This window comes from Stomoxys calcitrans, chromosome 2 (assembly GCF_963082655.1).
Source record: "Stomoxys calcitrans chromosome 2, idStoCalc2.1, whole genome shotgun sequence".
In the NCBI taxonomy this organism is placed as follows: domain Eukaryota; kingdom Metazoa; phylum Arthropoda; class Insecta; order Diptera; family Muscidae; genus Stomoxys; species Stomoxys calcitrans.
Genome location: NC_081553.1, coordinates 130,593,771 through 130,615,172, shown reverse-complemented (window position 1 = coordinate 130,615,172; position 21,402 = coordinate 130,593,771). Strand labels below are relative to the sequence as shown.

General features: G+C 37.2%; 1 protein-coding gene across 5 annotated transcripts in view; it reads right to left on the bottom strand.

Annotated features, from left to right (window-relative positions):
* The window catches only part of LOC106093483 (RYamide receptor), an 814,074-nt gene that overhangs the window by 508,302 nt on the left and 284,370 nt on the right, over positions 1-21,402 (bottom strand). The gene's annotated exons all lie outside the window — the stretch shown is intronic.

Genomic DNA, 21,402 nt, shown 5'->3' with positions numbered 1-21,402 from the left:
GGCACTTCAAGCAATTCAGATTTTATATTAATATTTTCAAAAAATTCATTAGGTTAAGTTAGGTTGAAACGAGGGCGTGGATATTCATCCATCTCATGTCACAATGGACTTACACCTAAGCCAGTAATCCCTCAAATTTCCGCCAAAAATAAAAGAGGCCAAAATTAAGTTCTAGGGGCAGTAGAAGACTTATGGAGAGATCGATTTATATGAGAGCTACATTAAGCTATTGACCGATTTGGGCAATACTTACCATGACAAAAGTATCCCCCAAATTATTTTTGTTACTTTCAATTGACTATGGCAAAGCGAAAGCATTAAAAACCACAGCGAAATGAGATTATGTGGCGACAAAAACATAGGGATGAGAAAATGAAAGGTGTCGCCCTAAGTCCAAAAACACTCCTCCAAAAGAAACACCCCCCATAACGCATTTTTATCCGATTGGGGCAATGTGGGTATCAAATAAAAGGTATTTAAAGAAGAATACGATTTGTCCGGAGTCGTAGTCGACGATTAATTAAATTTTTAAAGTTTTTTAAAACAAAAAGGTAAAATGGTGTTGTTTTGAAAGTAGACTTTTGTATTCAATTTGGGTTTTTTTTTAATTTTAGCTCGAGATCTGTTTGTTTTTTATTGAAATTATTTATCGATATTTCGTATATGGATATCATGTTTTGTTTTAGATATTTAGATATATCATATCATGAAAAGGATTCCATTAAAATATTGATAAATAAATTAAATGAAAAATCAGAAAGACCCGGAGCTTGAATTGAAAAACAGTAAAATTAAAAATAAAACAGTCAAAACTTCAGGGAATCATTTTTTGGAAAAAATTTTATCGAAAAATTGTTAAAGGGAAAGTGTAGTTGATGGGTAGTCTTTAAAGAAACTTTCAAAATTTTTTTCACAAAAATGTATTCAAATTTGTATTCTACTCGCAAATACCATTATTTGAGCACAATATTGCGATGGTCAGAAAACAGATTATGTTTGTGGGGTATTTTGGGAAAGGGGTAGACCCCCAGAAAATTGGTTCCGAAAGTGGGTATCAATTCCTGCTCTACCCCCCAATTCCTTTCATTTAAGCCCCACATTGACCTAGTCGGTAAACATGCCAAATTTAGGGGTGTTTTGGGGAGTGGGATGGTACCCCAAACACTAAGCCCTTAAAATATATCGGCAACGTGTTCTATTCTCATATATTTGTACCCCTTATTGCCAATGTCCTCAAAATTATATATCAAATTCGTTTTCTAATCTCAAATGCCATTCGCTTAAACCCATTATTGAAAAAACTAGCAAATATGAATATCGAGCTCCACTGTCTTGAAGACCCAAATTGTCTTGGTGAGCAAATACGTCCTGCTTGGGGGTTGTTATGGTGGTGGGACGTCCCCTAGACAGTTGGTCCCGTATGTTGATGTCAGATTCATGGTCTACTCCCAAATACTCTTCATTTGAGCTCCATTTTTCCATAGTAGGCAACCAATGACCGGTTTGGGGGGTGTTTTAGGGAATGGGGCGGCCAATCAGTGACTTGGCTTTGAAAATATATATCAGATTCGTGTTTTACTCTAAAATACCTCTTATTTGAGCTTCATATTGCAATGGTCAGAGAATACTTCCTATTTGGATAGTGTTATATATATTTGGATAGTGTTATATATATATTTGGATAGTGAATACTGATACCAGATTCGTGCTTCACTTCCAAATACCTTTCATTTGAGTCCCATATTGCTATGGTCGTAAATTTGTCATCTTTGGGGTATGTTCTCGGGGATGGACAATCCCCAGAAACTTTTTTCCAAACTGGGATATCAGATTCGTATTTTACTCGCAAATACCTTTCATTTGTGTCATATTGTCATGGTCGGTAAATATGTCCGATTTAGGGGTGTTTTGGGGGTTGGGGTGGTCCCCCAAACAATTGGTCCAACAATTGGATATCAGATCCGATTTCTAATCTTAAATACCTTTCATTTGAGTTCCATATTATTGTTATTGGTCTAAAAATATGTTTGGTAGGTTTTAGGGTGGGGCGGCCTTCCCTGGGTACCCCATCCGAAATTTGGACACAAAATTTTTATTTTTCGGGTACTGTATGAGAGCACACAAATCGCACCAAACATCTCCGAGATCTGGCGTTTCTGAAACTTAGGGTAAGGGGGAGGGCCCGCCCCACCCCCTAGATATCAACAAATTTAGTATCCTATTTTCACCACGGGATCATTATGCACCATCTGTGAAAATTTCAAGAAAATCGGTTCAGCCGTTTCTGAGTCTTTTAGGAACACACAAACAAAAAAACAAAGAGACCTACAAACAACCACAAATTATTTTTTATATATAAGATGGGGTCTTAGACGAATATTTTGAGGTGTTACAAACGGAATTACTAGATTAGTATATCCCCATCCTATGATGGTGGCTATAAAAAGTTAATGAATTTTTGTCTTAAGAAAAATTTCTATTAGAATTTTGCTCTTAGAAAAAATTGCATTAAAATTTTATCTTCAATGCATATCATTAAAATTTTGTCTTTAAAAAAAATCACATTAAAAATTTATCTTAACAGAAAATTGCATTAAAATGTTGTCTCTAGAAAAATTTAAGAAAAAAATCTATAAAATTTTGTCTTTAATAATTTCTTTAAAATATTATCATAAAAAATCTTAGAAATTTTTTGCTTAGAAGATTTTTTTATCAAAATCTAGCTAGACAGGGCCCGCTCATTCTCTAATGTTAACTGAATTCTATACTGGCACGGTCAAAAAATAAGTCCTATTTGGGGCTGGTATGGCTTTTCTGATAATTCGACCCATTCGTGCCCTGCTTCCAAATACCTATCATTTGAGCCTTAGTTTGCTATGATAGGGAAATATGTCCGGAGGTGAGGCGGACCCACAGATAACAGCGTCAAACTCTATTCTCTAACACCTTTTCATTTGAGCCTCATATTGTCGTGATTGGTGTATTTATCCATTTGACAGGCTTTGAATGTGGGGCGGACCTCCTATATACCTCACTCGTAACTAGGTTAGCGAATTTCTGTTTTTGAGTTACTATAAGAGTACAAGCCAAGTTTCTATTAAAACGCCAGAAATCCTATTTTTGGCGTTTTTGAAAAAAGGATAAGGATAAGTTTGGATGTTAGATCTACACATTCGCTTGGTTTTGGTAGTGGAATGGAGTTGCCAAACCTTTTGTCCTGAAAGTGAATATCAAATTCATACTCTGCTCCCTTAAGCCACATATTGCCATTGTCGGTATACATATATGTATGTGTTAAGGGGAGTATATAAGGTGAAACACTTGGCAATGTAACAGATATTAGATTTAAGCCCCTTTTTGCTATACTTAACAAATATGTCCAGTTTGAGGGGTATGTAGGGAATGGAGCGGCCACCCACACACTTAGCCCTGATAATTCGTTTTATTTGTGCCCCAATTGCCATTGGTTTAGGGGGAGTTTATGGGTGAGCAATCCCCCAAATGTTTGGCACCAAAATTGGATGTCACGTTCGTTTTCTACTCTCAAATACCTTTCATTTGAGCCCCTATACCAATAGACGCCAAATCTGTCAGGTTTGGGGCGTGTGCCCATAAAAGATGTCAACATCGTGCTCCTTTCTCTATGAGAAAGTTTGTGTCAGATTCGATCAAAGATCTTTCATTTAAACGCCATATTTCCAAAGTCGGCAAATATATCCGGTTTAGGGGGTGTTGTGAGGAATGGGGCGGCCATTCAGTTACTTGGCCCTGAAAATATTTATCAGATTCGTGCTCTACTCTAAAATACCTTTTATTTGAGCCCCATATTTCAATGATCCGGTGCTGGGTGGGGTGGAACCCCAGAAACTTGGTACCAGAAGTGTGTATCAATTTCGTGCTTCACTCCCAAATACAGTCGAACTTCTCTATAACGAACTTCCCTTCAGCGATTTTTTTTTTTTTTTTTTTTATTTGTAGTTTATTTATTTACACCCGCACAACAAGAATATAAAATTCTTATAATTAAAGTGCGGGTAATATCTCCAACGATTGTACATAGTAAACACTTAAAACTAAGAATCTATAGCTATACAATACATCACAGATTTTGAATGAATAGCTTACGGAAAAAACTAACAATTGTGGCTTTGTAGATTTGAATTTAAAAGAAAAAAAAAAAAACAAACGTGAATTTATCAATTAAAGAGGAACTAGTAGACTTAGTTGATCCGAAAAAAAAGAAATTAAGGTAAGTATAGAAGAATAAAATAAATATATACATATATACATAAATATATACATCAACTTAATGCAGTAAAATGTTTCCAAAGTCTGGTTTTAAATGTTGCCGAGTTACTGAGTAATTGCAGATCGTTAGGAAGAGAATTCCAGAGACGTACAGCGAATATGAACATATGCCATTCAGAAACAAGCCTCCGATACATTTTGGGAATGATTTTTTTACCTCTAGTAGATCTGGCGAAATCAATAAATCCATACAGATATTGTGGTGCCTGCGTGTAGATCAGTTTATGCAGGAAAGTAAGCGATCTTAGGAACAACAAGTGCTGTAAGGAGACGCCATACAGAGATAAACAGTATTCAGAGATGGAATCGCACCGTCTCAAGCCAAATACATAACGAGTAACGTTATTAAAAAAGGTGTTTAGCTTACGTCTACTTACCGAGTCGCAATTAGCAAACAACTGACAGCCGTAGAGAATGCTAGGAACAAGATAAGTCTTTGCCAAGAGAGACCTAACCCGCAGCGGAGTAACCGACTGAGTGGCCCAGAGAGCACGCAATTTTGAATATCCCTGACCAACGACAGAGTCGATATGATTACTCCAAGTCAGAGTGCTGTTAATAACAACGCCCAAGTTCTTTGCATGAGGAACGATTTCCAATCTAGAGTCGTTAATGAATATACCGACATCACATGAAAAACGAGACAGCCTGTTTCTGATAACCACACACTTGGACTTTACAGGGTTGAGACACAGGCCATTGACTTTCGCCCACGTGCTGACTCTTGACAGATCATGATTAAGCAGACGTATGTTTTCAGCAATTTCATCCCTCGGACTGCCGATATATATTTGTACATCGTCAGCGTACATATGTACCTCACAATAAGACAATTGACCCGCCAAGTCGTTACTGTACAATGAAAAGAGAAGAGGACCCAGAATTTATCCCTGTATAACGAATAAAAAATTAAAACACAAGTTTTTTTCAATCATGTTCACCTATTTTTACCTCTCTATAACGAACTCCTCTATAACGCTTACTTCTCTGTTACGAATTGTTTTTAAAGTGCAAGTTTAAATTCCCACACAAACTAATCTCTCTGTAATGAATTTATTGGCAAACTTTTTTTATTGAAGTTCACATTAAAGAAAAAGGGAAAGCTCTAGGAAGAAGAAAGAATATCGGCAAGAATACTCGAATATTTAAATAAAAAATAAAAATTTTAGTAATTTCATTGACTTTTAGAATGGTATTCAGATGCTTCACCGTGGGCTACAATTGAAATAGAAATAAATCTTTGCTGCTTTGTTGCAAAATTTCGCTTAAATCGCACCAACCATCTCCAAGATCTGGCATTTCTAAAAATTAGGGTAAAGGGGAGGGTCCGCCCACTTGCAATAATAACAAGTAACCTCTAGTATATATGTAAACCACCTTTCAACAAAATCATGTGAAAATTACATTTCTTATGTCCCGTAGCAGTTATATCGTATATAATATATTTAGTAGCTATATCTAAAAATAAACTGATCTGAGCCATATACAACATGGATATCGAAAAGCCTAACATAAGTCAATGGGTCAAATTTCAGTAAAATCGGATTATAAATGCGCCTTTTATGGGCCAAGACTTCAAATCGAGATATCGGTCTATATGGCAGCTATATGTAAATTTTGATAGATCTGGATAGATAGGCCTAGCGCAAATCACTGCTCCAAACTTCGGCGAAATTGGACAATAAATGCGCCTTTTATAGGCCCAAAACCTAAAACCCAGAGATCGGTCTATAAGGCAGCTTTTTATATCCAAATCTGGACCGATCTATGCCAAATTCACGGAAGATTTCGAAGGGCCTAACACGACCCACTGTCCCAAATTTCAGCAAAATCGGACAATAAATGTGACTTTTATGGGCTTAAGACACTAAATCGGCCGATCGGTCTATATGGGGGCTATATCAAGATATAGTCCGATATAGCCCATCTTCGAACTTAGCTCAATATCTCTATTTTGGAAGCCTATAGCGTGATTTCAACAGACAGACGGACGGACATGTCTAGATCGTCTTAGATTTTTACGCTGATCAAGAATATATATACTTTATAGGGTCGGAAATGGATATTTCGATGTGTTGCAAGCGGAATGACAAAATGAATTACCCCCATCCTTCGGTGGTGGGTATAAAAAAATTAAATACCTTATTTTCTCTATGGGACCACAAATGAAAATTTGGCAGCCCAAACAATTTTTCGAAATACCAAGGTGATCAGCTTTATTGCTCTACCAAAAGGCGCCGAAATTTGAAATTTTGCACATGATCTCGCTAACACCTCAGATCTAACCAATTCAAACTTCAAGAGAGATATACATATATATAACAGTTCTCACACAACATATTTTTACTAGTTTTTTTCGATTTCTTCCTACATCCATCCATCAATAAGAAGTTTCTATGAAAAATTTCATGCGGATAGCCTCATTCGTTCAAACGCAATCGTGATTTCGGCAATCTGTTGAACGAGTGAATGAATATGGGTAGACTTACTTAACCCATTAACTACAAAAGGGTAAAAAAAAAAACAAAGAATAGAACTATCTTCGGAAATTTCTATCTCAATTTAGGAAAACGGTAATCTAATAAAATTTGGTTTGGCGTCAAGTGGACGAATGAAACTAGTTAAACCAAGTGAAAGCGTACCAAATTCTTACATGTTTGCTAAAACAGCAGTTTTTGTCTGCTGACAGTTTTTGTCTGCAAACATAGGGATGCTGTACTAGCAAACACTTTGTACTACTATTTCAACTAACAAAATATGCTGTTTTAAGTACACCAGTCTGCTGAAAAAAATTATGATACTTTTTTAAGAAGTTTTGTTGGAAGAGATGATTTTAATTTGTGGAATATTACTGTAAAGGAGCTACCTGATCCATCCATTGATAGATAAACATTTCGTTTTTTAATCTCAAATACCATTCATTTAAATTCCTTTTTGCAAAATTCTTATTGGTTTGGGGTATGGGGCCTAAAAACTATGAATATCGAGCTCCCCTGTCTTGAAGACCCAAATTGTCTTGGTGAGCAAATACGTCCTATTTGGAGGTTGTTATGGAGGTGGGACGTCCCCTAGACAGATGGTCCCGAATGTTGATATCATTTTTATACCCTCCACCATAAGATGGGGGGTATACTAATTTCGTCATTCTGATTGTAACTACTCGAAATATTCGTCTGAGACCCCATAAAGTATATATATTCTTGATCGTCATGAAATTTTATGTCGATCTAGCCATGTCCGTCCGTCTGTCCGTCCGTCCGTCCGTCCGTCTGTCTGTCGAAAGCACGCTAACTTCCGAAGAAGTAAAGCTAGCCGCTTTAAATTTTGCACAAATACTTCTTATTAGTGTAGGTCGGTTGGTATTGTAAATGGGCCATATCGGTCCATGTTTTGATATAGCTGTCATATAAACCGATCTTGGGTCTTGAATTCTTGAGCCTCTAGAGTGCGCAATTCTTATCCGATTGGGATGAAATTTAGCACGACGTGTTTCGATATTATATCCAACAACTGTGCCAAGTATGGTTCAAATCGGTTCATAACCTGATATAGCTGCCATATAAACCGATCTGGGGTCTTGACTTCTTGAGCCTCTAGAGTGCGCAATTCTTATCCGATTAGAATGAAATTTTCCACGACGTGTTTTGTTACGATATCCAACAACTGTGAGAAGTATGGTTCAAATCGGTCCATAACCTTATATAGCTGTCATATAAACCGATCTTGGGTCTTGACTTCTTGAGCCTCTAGAGGGCGCAATTCTTATCCAATTTGAATGAATTTTGGCACGTAGTATTTTGTTATGATATCCAACAACTGTGCCAAATATCGGTTCATAACCTGATATAGCTGCCATATAAACCGATCTGGGATCTTGACTTCTTGAGCCTCTAGAGGTCGCAATTATTATCCGATTTGCCTGAAATTTTGTACGACGGATTCTTTCATGACCATCAACATACGTGTTTGTTATTGTCTGAATCGGTCCATAGCCCGATACAGCTCCCATGTAAATCGATCTCTCTATTTTACTTTTTGAGCTCACAAAGAGCGCAATTCTTTTTCGAATTGGCTGACATTTTACACAGGTCTCCAACATATAATTTAATTGTGGTCCAAACCGGACCATATCTTGATATTCCTCTAATAGCAGAGCAAATCTTTTCTTATATCCTGTTTTGCCTAAGAAGAGATGCCGGGAAAAGAACTCGACAAATGCGATCCATGGTGGAGGGTATATAAGATTCGGCCCGGCCGAACTTAGCACGCTTTTACTTGTTATTCATTCAATTTTTCCATAGTCGGCAAACATGACCGGTTTGGTGAGTTTTTTGTTGGATGGGGCGTCCACTCAGTGACTTGGCTTTAAAAATATATATCAGATATGTGTTATACCCTCTTTTTTGAGCCTCATATTGCAATAATCAGCAAATACTTCTTATTTGGGTGGTGTTATGTGGGTGGGGTGGCCCCATGGACACTTTTCCGAATATTGATATCAGATTTGTGCTTTACACTCGTAGACCTTTCATTTGAGTCCCATATTGCTATGGTCGTAAAATTGTCCTCTTTGGGGGATGTTCTCGTGGATGGGCGGCACCAAAACACTTCGTCCCACATCTGGATATCAGATTCGTATTCAACACTCAAATACCTTTTAATTAAGCCCCATATTGCCATAGCCATTAAATAAGTCCTGTTTGGGGGGGTTGTTTTGACGCAGAAACTTAGGCCTACATTTGGATATTGGATTCGTATTTTACTCGTAAATACCTTTTATTTGAGTTCCATATTGCCATGGTCGGTAAATATGTCCGATTAGGGGTGTTTTGGGGGTAGGGGTGGTCCCCCAAGCACTTAGTCCAACAATTGGATATCAGATACGTTTTGTAATCTTAAATACCTTTCATTTGAGTCCCATATTGTCGTGATTGCTCTATATATATATTTGGTAAGTTTTGGGGTGGGCAACCCCCTAGGTATCCCACCCGAAATTTGGATACCAAATTTTTAAACCTTTCACCACCACTGTGGTAGAGATTATTATAGATTCGTGCATTTGTTTGCAACGCTAAGAACAAGAAGAAGAGCTAGACTTATTGATAAGTATGCGGATCGGCTTAGAATCACTTCCTGATTCGATTTAGCTATGTGCGTCTGTCCGTCTGCCTGTCTGTCCATATATTCTTGTAATCAAAGTACAGGTCGCATTTGTTTTCCGATTTTCACAAAATTTTGCATAAGTGTCTTTTTTGGTCCAAGGACAAACGCTATTGATTGAAAAATCGGTCCAGATTTAGATATAGCTCCCATATATATCTTTCATCCGATTTGACCTATAAAGGTTGTAGAAAGCACAATTTTGGTCCGATCTTTACAAAATTTTGTACGAAGTGCTTTTTGTGACGTCCCAATATGTGTGCAAAATTTCATCATAATTGGATCTTATTTATACATATATAGCTCCCATGTATATCTTCCATCAGATATGCCCTTTTAAAGCTTTAGAAGCCACAATTTCGGTTCGATCCTTACAAAATTTGGCACGAAGTGTTTTTTTTTCAACGACCTAAAATGCTTGCAAAATTTTATTGAAATCGGTTCAGATTTAGATATAGCTCCCATATATATCTTTCATCCGATGTGACCTATAAAAGCTGTAGGAGCCACAATTTAGTTGCGATTTCTACCAAATTTGGCATGAAATGTTTAGTATGACGTCCCAATAGGTGTGAAAAATTTCATCTAAATCGGTTCAGATTTAGATATAGCTCCCATATATAACTTTCGTCCGATTTGACCTATAAAGGCTGTAGAAAGCACTATTTTGGTCCGATCTTTACAAAATTTTGTACGAAGTGCTTTTTGTGACGTCCCAATATGTGTGCAAAATTTCTTCATAATTGGATTATATTTATATATAGCTCCCATGTATATCTTCCATCCGATATGCCCTTTTAAAGCTGTAGTAGCCACAATTGTGGTGCCATCCTTACAAAATTTGGCATGGAGCGTTTTATTCAACGTTGTCATATGTATGCAAAGTTCCATAAAAATCGGTCCAGATTTAAATATAGTTTCCATAGATATTTTTCATCCAATATGGCCTTTAAAGGCCGATCTTTAACAAATTTTGGGTGGGCCGTTTTATTCAACGTCCTCATATGTGTGCAAAGTTTCATAAAAATCGGTTCAGATTTAGATATAGCTCCCATATATATTTTTCATCCGATATGGCCTTTTAAGTCTGTAGAAGCCTCAACTTTGATCCGATCTCTACAAAATTTTGCATGAGATGGTTAAATTGACATCCCAATACGTGTGCCAAATTTCATCAACATCGATTTAAATAAAACTCCCAAATATTTATCTTTTATGCGTTTCGAATTTTAAGGCTGTAGAAGCCACAATTTTCGTACCATCGTAAGAATAGGTATTTAAAATTAAATGTGGATATCTGTTCTTTCTATTAAATCGGCACCGCCCGACTTTTTCCTTTCCTTACTGGTTGTTTTTAGGTTACTATAAGAGAGCAAACAAAATTTGGCTTAAATCGCACCACCCATTTCCGAAATCTGGAGTTTCTGAATATTAGAGTAAGGAGGGCCCACCCCCCTTCAGATATAAAAAAATTTAGTACCTTATTTTCACCACGGGATCATTATGCACCATCTGTGTAAAATTCAAGAAAATCGGTTCAGCCGTTTCTGAGTCTATAAGGAACACACAAACAAACAAACACAAAATGAATTTTATACCCACCACCGAAAGATGGAGGTATATTCATTTTGTCGTTCGATTTGCAACACATCGAAATATTCATTTCCTATTCTGTAAAGTATATATATTCTTGATCAGAGTAAAAATTTAAGACGATCTAGCCATGTCCGTCCGTCCGCTACAGTTTCTAAAAATAGAGATATTGAGCTGAAACTTTGCAAAGATTCTTTGTTTGTCCATAAGCAGGTTAACTTCGAAGATGGGCTTTATCGGACCATATATTGATATAGCCCCCATATAGACCGATTAACCGATTTGGGGTTTTAGACCATAAAAGCCACATTTATTATCCAATTTTGCCGAAATTTGAGATAGTGCGTTGTGTTAGGCCCTTCGACATCCTTCTTCAATTTGGCCCAGATCGGTCTCTCGATTTAAGGTCTTGCGCCCATAAAAGGCGGATTTATAATCCGAATTCACTGAAATTTAACACAGTGACTTATGTTAGTTTTTTCGTGATCTGCGTCGTATATGGTTCAGATCAGTTTATTTTTAGATTTATCTACTTAAAAGACCAATATTTTATTATACACAATTGAACAATGACTTGTACCTATAAGTATTTGGTCCAAATCGGAACATATTTTGATATAGCTGCTATGGGACATAAGGTATAAATTTTTCATCGGGTTTTGACGAAAGGTGGTTTACATATATACCCGAGGTGGTGGGTATCCAAAGTTCGGCCCGGCCGAACTTAACGCCTTTTTACTTGTTATACATAAGATAGAGCTTAAGTAATACATGAAAATAAAAAATTTTCATTAAATATCGGCGCTTGGTGTGGGTGCGATCCTTTCAAATCTTGAGCCATTATTTGTAAACATTGGATGCATATTCGTTTCGACGTTTCGGTAGCTATGCAGAATAAATTATTTTCCTTGTAATGTGCAGGAGACAACCAAGTATTATTTTTTTCAATAATTCTAATACGTTTTGTGTGGGTTGTGTGTCGCAAACGCAACTGATAAGAATAATTATAGCGTAACATATCATGAATGCACGCTTTCACCATCCATATCTCTATTACAATGTAGTCAATATTATATGGTGGGAGAAATTCCTATCAGAAAAATCAAATTTAATATCTGGTAAAACACCATCACAGAAACTTATTGGCGCCTGCCTTAGTCATATCTGAGACGAGTCAAGGAACTGTGGCAATATGCTGAATAATGCGATAATTTTCAAGATTGCTTAGAATTAACGACTCAAATATGAAACACCCGTTTCGATGCCATTGATTTGTAAGTCTTCGCTTATAATTCTAGGTCGTTTCGAATGGTTTCAGTGTTACCTTCTTATCAAACTTTATGTAAACAATTGTACACAATTGAATGGTTGTAATGGTTTTGTATAGGTAGCCTACAGTTGGTTAACTTTAGCAATACTATATTCTATGTTGTTTACTTTATAAATATGTATAAAATTTACATATAAAAGCATGTTAAATTCGACCGTGGCGAATCTTTGGTTTCCATTACCATGGATTCTGCTTAACGTACCCTTATCAACTAAGTTTGTATTTGAAAAATTTTGTAATAACCAAATCGGGTTGAGGCTTCTGTAGTCTAAAGAAGTCACATCGGGGAATCGGTTTTTCGGGGCCTATATCTATTTATGAACATACCGGGGTAAGATTCGTTGTGAGTATTTGAGGACATTGTACTTCAAGTACCAAATTTCAGCCAAATCGGGCAAAACCTAAGGCTTAGAGAGAAGTCAAATCCGAAGATCGGTATATATGGTAGCTATATATATTTGTGAACCTATCTAGGAGAATAAAACGTCAGCATTGGATGGCTTAAGTGTACTGCACGTATCAATTTTCAGCTAAACCGGCTAAAAATTGAGGCTTCTAGGGTTTCAAGAAGTCAAATCAGCGGTTCGGCTTTTATGGGGGCTATATCAGTTTATATTCAGGTATGGGCTCAATTTTTTGCGCTCAATTTTATTTACTCACTAACAAATTTTATGATTTCAATAGGTCATTCTTTCTATGCGTCAATTGGTTTTAAATGAGTTTTAGCAAGCAACTATAATTTAATCATCATTAACTTTTACAATTTGTGTTTGTTTCCCATATTAGGTGTGATGGCTTTAAGGGCCGTGAGTTGGTATTTGTTGTTGCATTTGAATCGTATTAATAGCGAAAACGCATCTTTGATACAATTACCACATTAACCACACTCGACAACCCGAACCATTAGCTGTACTTTTCCTAATGCACGTACTTTTGTGTAATGACGACATTCTTTCTGTGGCAAAATACATTTCTTTCGTAGTACACATGATTTTGTGCATCTTTTGGAAGTTGTTCTAATCTTAAATACTGTTTAGTATACTTATCTTAAATACTTTTATGTGAATTATAATATTCCAAGGAAAACCCGAAATGGTTTATTTGATATAATTATTTAAAAATTGAATAAATCAGGGTGATCATTTCGGGGTTTTTATACCCTCCACCATAAGATGGGGGGTATACTAATTTCGTCATTCTGATTGTAACTACTCGAAATATTCGTCTGAGACCCCATAAAGTATATATATTCTTGATCGTCGTGAAATTTTATGTCGATCTAGCCATGTCCGTCCGTCTGTCCGTCCGTCCGTCCGTCTGTCTGTCGAAAGCACGCAAACTTCCGAAGGAGTAAAGCTAGCCGCTTGAAATTTTGCACAAATACTTCTTGTTAGTGTAGGTATTGTAAATGGGCCATATCGGTTCATGTTTTGATATAGCTGCCATATAAACCGATCTTGGGTCTTGAATTCTTGAGCCTCTAGAGTGCGCAATTCTTATCCGATTGGAATGAATTTTGGCACGTAGTATTTTGTTATGATATCCAACAACTGTGCCAAATATGGTTCAAATCGGTTCATAACCTGATATAGCTGCCATATAAACCGATCTTGGGTCTTGATTTCTTGAGCCTCTAGAGTGCGCAATTCTTATCCGATTGGAATGAATTTTGGCACGTAGTATTTTGTTATGATATACAACAACTGTGCCAAGTATGGTTCAAATCGGTCCATAACCTGATATAGCTGCCATATACACCGATCTTGGGTCTTTACTTCTTGAGCCTCTAGAGTGCGCAATTCTTACCCAATTTGAATGAATTTTGGCACGTAGTATTTTGTTACGATATCCAACAACTGTGCCAAATATGGTTCAAATCGGTTCATAACCTGATATAGCTGCCATATAAACCGATCTGGGATCTTGACTTCTTGAGCCTCTAGAGGTCGCAATTATTATCCGATTTGCCTGAAATTTTGTACGACGGATACTCTCATGACCATTAACATACGTGTTTATTATGGTCTGAATCGGTATATAGCCCGATACAGCTCCCATATAAATCGATCTCTCTATTTTACTTCTTGAGCCCACAAAGGGAGCAATTCTTATTCGAATTGGCTGACATTTTACACAGGTCTCCAACATATAATTTAATTGTGGTCCAAACCGGACCATATCTTGATATCGCTCTAATAGCAGGGCAACTCTTTTCTTATATCCTTTTTTTGCCTAAGAAGAGATGCCGGGAAAAGAACTCGACAAATGCGATCCATGGTGGATCTTTAAAAAGTATTTAATTAGAATTTTTTGTGTAGAAAAATTTGAGGGGGTCGGGCCCTGACTGAATTTTAGAGAATGTTACGCTAAATATTGTCTATAGAAAAAAAATACATTTAAAATTATTTAGAACAAATTTCATAAAAATTAGATTTTGAGCAAAAACTTCATTACAATTTTATCTCTATGAGAAATAACTGAGGCTGCCATGGCTTGAGGTAAATTTTGAATTTATAAAATTATTAAAATTTGGAACAAACATTCAAAACATTTTATATCTCATTTTATTTTTAAGGGTTTTAACAAGGCCAAGTGACAAAATACCAATTTGTTTAACAATTACTTTATAAAGGGTGATTATTTTGAGGTTAGGATTTTCATGCATTAGTATTTGACAGATCACGTGGGATTTCAGACATGGTGTCAAAGAGAAAGATGCTCAGTATGCTTTGACATTTCATCATGAATAGACTTACTAACGAGCAACGCTTGCAAATCATTTTCAGTGAATGGGCCCTAGAAAAGTTGGCAGAAAATCCGCTTTTTTATCGACAAATTTTGTTCAGCGATGAGGCTCATTTCTGGTTGAATGGCTACGTAAATAAGCAAAATTGCCGCATTTGGAGTGAAGAGCAACCAGAAGCCGTTCAAGAACTGCCCATGCATCCCGAAAAATGCACTGTTTGGTGTGGTTTGTACGCTGGTGGAATCATTGGACCGTATTTTTTCAAAGATGCTGTTGGACGCAACGTTACGGTGAATGAACACATTTCGAACCGAACACTGATTTTGGTAATAAAATTCAATGATTTGCAAGCGTTGCTCGTTAGTAAGTCTATTCATGATGAAATGTCAAAGCATACTGAGCATCTTTCTCTTTGACACCATGTCTGAAATCCCACGTGATCTGTCAAATACTAATGCATGAAAATCCTAACCTCAAAAAAATCACCCCACACTCTTGCCCTTATCAAAATGATATGCAGCAAGTATTGCAATTAATGCCTGCAAAAAAATCCATTTATTCGTCAAGTTTATTTATTGGAAAATTATGCAGAAAATATTTTCAAACAACATACCAATTGCTTGAACCCAATGTTGATATAAATTCTCCTGTCAAAAAACCACTTAGCCAATTGCTAAAACAGTTTATAGTAATGGATATGTACAGGGACGAGCTATTATGTCAAAATTCCAAGTTGGTGCAAGCTATTTGGTCATATGCATTGTTCTTGAACTGTGCTGCTCGTAATGCTCGTTGCAATCATCATAATCACCGCTAATACAAACAAAATAAAGTTAGAACTTGTTAGTAGGTTTGGATTGTTACTGCCTTCAGTCAGGGGAGTGGTCAAGTGGACATGGTGGAGAATCTGACTTAATTAGATGAGCATCTTAAGATCACTATGATCCTTGGTTTGCCTCCTGTAAGGTCCTCAGTGGCGAAAAGAGGGAAAATGGGCGCATGCTTGCAGACACAGTCAGTGGTACACGCACATAAAAATATACACCATTACAAAATAACACTGAGTGTCATAGGCAACATGTCATGCACGTTCCATTGCTTGAAATATGCCTAGTAAGGGGCCGGAAAATTCTGTACATCTACGAAGCCTTCAACAGAATGCGTGCTGTTATAGCAGTTTTGGTAGCACTGCGAAAAATTTTATGGCTTAAAAAGTGAAAAAAAGGAGAAAAAAATCTATTGTTGGGCTGATATTTATTTAATATTAATTATTGCTTTCACACTTTTTAATATTTTATTTGAAGTAAACATTTTGCCGGCAGCGGTATTTGAACTCAGGATCCATCAAATGCAAATCGGATACAACTCAGCCCCCAATCATTTAATATGATGAACGGCAACAGGTTGACTTAAACTTAATGAAAAACTTGCAGCAAGCAACATGCCCCTTCATTGCAGTTTGCAGGCAGCCGTATGAAATACGGAAAAGGTAACAATTAACAAGTAAAAGCATGCTAAGTTGGAACAATATCAAGCTATAGTTCATTTCGGACCATAATTGAACTGAATATTGGAAACCATAGTAGAAGTCATTATGTAAAATTTCAGCCAAATCTAGTAAGAATTGCGCACTTTAAGGCCTGAGGAAGTAAAATAGGTAGATCGGTTTATAGGGGAGCTGTATAAGGCTATAAACCGATTCATATCATATTCGACACGTATGTTAAAGGTCATGGGAAAAGCCATTTTACAAAATTTCTGCCAAATTGTATAATACTTGCGCCCTTTAGAGGCTCAAGAAGTCAAGATCCATGATAGGTTTATATGGCAGCTATATCAGGTTATGAATCAATTAAAACCATATTTGGCACAACTGTTGGAAATCATAACAAAACACTTCTTGCAAAATATCAGCTAAATCGAATAAGAATTGCGCTCTCTAGTAGCTAAAGAATTCAAGACCCCAGATCGGTTTACATGACAGCTATATCAGGTTATGTACCGATTGGAACCACATTTCAGCCAAATCGGATAATAATTACGTCCTCTAGTGGCTCAAGAAGTCAAGACCCCAGATGGGTTTATATGGCAGCTATATCAGGTTATGGACCGATTTGAACTATTCTTAACACAGTTGATGGAAGTCATAACAAAACACGTCGTGCTAAATTTCAGCCAAATCGGATAAGAATTGTGCTCTCTGGACGCTCAAGAAGTCAAGACCCCAGATCGTTTTATATGACAGCTATATCAGGTTATGTACCGATTTGAACCACAATTTCAGCCAAATCGGATAATAAAAGCGTCCTCAAGTGGCTCAAGAAGTTAAGACCCCAGATGGGTTTATATGGCAGCTATATTAGGTTATGGACCGATTTGGTCCATAAGTCATAACAAAACACGTCGTGCTAAATTTCAGCCAAATCGGATAGGAATTGCGCTCTCTGGACGCTCAGGAAGTCAAGACCCCAGATAGGTTTATATGACAGCTATATCAGGTTATGGACTGATTTCAACCATACTCAGTACAGTTGTTGGAAGACATAATACAACATATCATGCAAAATTTCAACCTATTCGGATAAGAATTGTGCCCTCTAGCGGTTCGAAAAGTCAAGATCCCAGATATGTTTATATGGCAACTATATCAAAACGTGCAAAATTTCAAGCGGCTAGCTTTACTTCTTCGAAAGATAGAGTGCTTTCGACAGACAGACAGACAGACGGACGAATAGACGGCGGACATTGCTAGTTCGACTTAAAATGTCATGACGATCAAGAATATATATACTTTATGGGGTCTTAGACGAATATTTCGAGGGGTTACAAACAGAAGGACGAAATTAGTATACCCCCATCCCATGGTGGAGGGTATAAAAACGCATTAAGTTTGACCAGTCCGAACTTTAGATACCCACCACATTAACCTCATTACATAAAGTCCGGTAAAAAATCTCAATATATACAATATGAAACATGGTCCCATATATAAATATGGTCCGATCTGGACCAAACTAGCCAATGACGTCGTGGTTTCTAGCACAATTCACAATTCTTGTAGCTACATCCAAATATAGTCCGATCTACATCATATTCAGCATGCGTAGGGGTCAAATACATAACACCCGTCTTCAAACTTTACTTGCCTATGGACAAAAAAGACGTACGGACGGACATGGCTAGATCGTCTTAGATTTTAATGACGATAAAAAATACATATAATGGATATTTCGATGTGTTGCAAACTGAATGACAAAACGAATATACCCCCTTCCGTTGGTGTTGGGTATGTGGGATGCTCATATAACATCCCACTCCATGTCTGAGTACTCAATTATAATAACCTACACCAAGATTGTGGCACAGAGTTACTCTATATATATATACCAGCTGGACGGGGCCATGTCCATGTCCCAATGTGCGTGCAAAATTTCGTTATATCAGTTCAGATTTAGATATAGCTCCCATATATATTTTCATCCGATGTGGCCTTTTAACTCTTTAGTATCCACAATTTTTGTCCGATCCATACAAAACTTTGCATGAGATGTTTCGTGTGCCGCCTTTTTATGTGTGTAAAATTTATTTTAAATCAGATTTCGATATAGCTGTCATATATATCTTTCATCCTATTTGCCCTTTCAAAACTGGAGAAGCCACAACTTTGGTCTGATCTTTACCAACTTTGACACGAAGGGCTTTCTTTGACGTCCCAATATGTGTGCAATATTTCATTAGAATCGGATTAGAGTTATTGTAGATATAGCTCTCGTATAAATCTTTCATCTTATATGGACTTTTAAGGCTGTAGAAGCCACCATTTTTGTCCGATCTCTACAATATTTTTCACGAGATGTTATTTTTGACGTTTCAATACTAGTGCAAAATTTTAATAAAATCGGATCAGACTTAGATATAACTTCTATATAAAGGGTGATTTTTTTGAGGTTAGGATTTTCATGCATTAGTATTTGACAGATCACGTGGGATTTCAGACATGGTGTCAAAGAGAAAGATGCTCAGTATGCTTTGACATTTCATCATGAATAGACTTACTAACGAGCAACGCTTGCAAATCATTGAATTTTATTACCAAAATCAGTGTTCGGTTCGAAATGTGTTCATTCACCGTAACGTTGCGTCCAACAGCATCTTTGAAAAAATACGGTCCAATGATTCCACCAGCGTACAAACCACACCAAACAGTGCATTTTTCGGGATGCATGGGCAGTTCTTGAACGGCTTCTGGTTGCTCTTCACTCCAAATGCGGCAATTTTGCTTATTTACGTAGCCATTCAACCAGAAATGAGCCTCATCGCTGAACAAAATTTGTCAAAATTTGAACACATTTCGAACCGAACACTGATTTTGGTAATAAAATTCAATGATTTGCAAGCGTTGGTCGTTAGTAAGTCTATTCATGATGAAATGTCAAAGCATACTGAGCATCTGAAATCCCACGTGATCTGTCAAATACTAATACATGAAAATCCTAACCTCAAAAAAATCACCCTTTATATATATTTCAGCAGATATGGCTTTTCAAGGCTGTAGAAACTAAAATTTTGGTCTTATCTTTACAAAATGCTTTATTTAACGTTACAATACGATTGCAAAATTTTATTAAAATCGGTTCTGATTTAGATATAGTTCCTATATATATCTTTCAGCCAATATGGTGAAAGCTACGCTTTTGGTCAGCAGAAATTGGAGAATGTGAATCTTTTTATAGGCCCATGGATTTAAAAAAAATTGGCTTACACCTCCAATAACTTTATGGGTAGACATGATTCCAATTGTGCAAAAATTAGATCTTGTTAAGGCTACCCGGTAGCTGAGTTGGAAGCATGCTCGAATTACAAGAAAGAGTGTCGTTGGTTCGATTCCTTTGGTATTGGTCTGTCGCTACTGCGGTATCACAGTGGAAATAAAATTTTCTAAGCGAGTCCGAAAAGGACTGCCACTCTTACTTAACCTAACTTAACCTAGATCCCGGTAATTCCGCCACCTTCACTTTTTTCAATATGGTACTTGAATGCAAGGTGCTAAAGAGAATATTTCATCTATGCAAAACAGCTATATAAAGATTTTGATCTAAAATTTCTGCCTCAGCTTATGAATCATATATTTTTATTAATTATTCATGTGCTTAATAAAAGTATTTGCAATAAACTCATGCATTAGATCGTTTTTAACCTCAAGAGTAAGTGTCGGATCTTTGAGGTTAATTAGTGAGCCTGTAGTTCAGTTTCCTGTCCAGCAAAACACCCAGGTATTTTGCGCTTTCTGTAAATGGAACATTCTCTCCACCCATGGAGACAGGTTCCACTGTAGGCAACTTGTATCTCCTGCTGAAAAGAACTACTTCTGTCTTGCACGGATTTATACCCAGACCACTTTCGGCAGCCCACTTTGCTCCTGCACGTAGAGCGAAGTATATTTCTTAGAGTGCTGGGAAACTTTGCCCTAACCGCAATTGTTACATCATCAGCATACGCGACCACTTTTACGCCTGTTTCTTCCACAGCTGGTGCGCACTTTGAGCCCTGTCCAACTTTGTGACCCACCCACACAGAGCTTGTCGGGTCCCGTTTCGATGCCATCCCCTCCTGTCTCGATTGTGGCAGGGGGATTTTCTGTCTCCTGTAATCCGCCAGACTTTAGCGATGTAATTGATAGCTCCTCAGGCAATTGTTCAGCAACAACTGCTCGTCTCCTGATTCCCCAACCCCACCGCTTCTATAAACCTTCAGTTTCAAATTGTTGAATGTGAAGGATACAAACCCTTCAGACTTGTAGAGGTCTGCGAGGCAGTCGGAGTATAGTACAAATACTGCATGTCACCATTAGCCTCATCCAATCTACCAATCTTCCAGTCGGTGGTTGAAAGATTGGGATTACATTCTCGTAGCCTTCCAAGTATCGCTTCAGAATCTGAGGGAATCCTTGGTATCCAAGCATGCGCCATTGGTCGAGAAGGAATAACTTGCTTCCTGACTAAATCTAGTGTTGCACCTGGCCAGATCTCACAAATCGAGCGTTGATCGCCGAAGGCTATTAGTTTGTATCGTCCTAGATACCAGCCTGCATCGTCACAAACTGGAGGAGATCCAGGAAATTTCGCAAGGACATCGGAGTACACTGATGACAGTCCATTGACTATCCCACTCCAATTATTCCTAGGTATACAGCCCTGTTCTTCTCCCTTGTCGACAACTGCCATCACCAAAGTGTCCCTAGCGTCATTAGCAAAGGTTCTTGGAC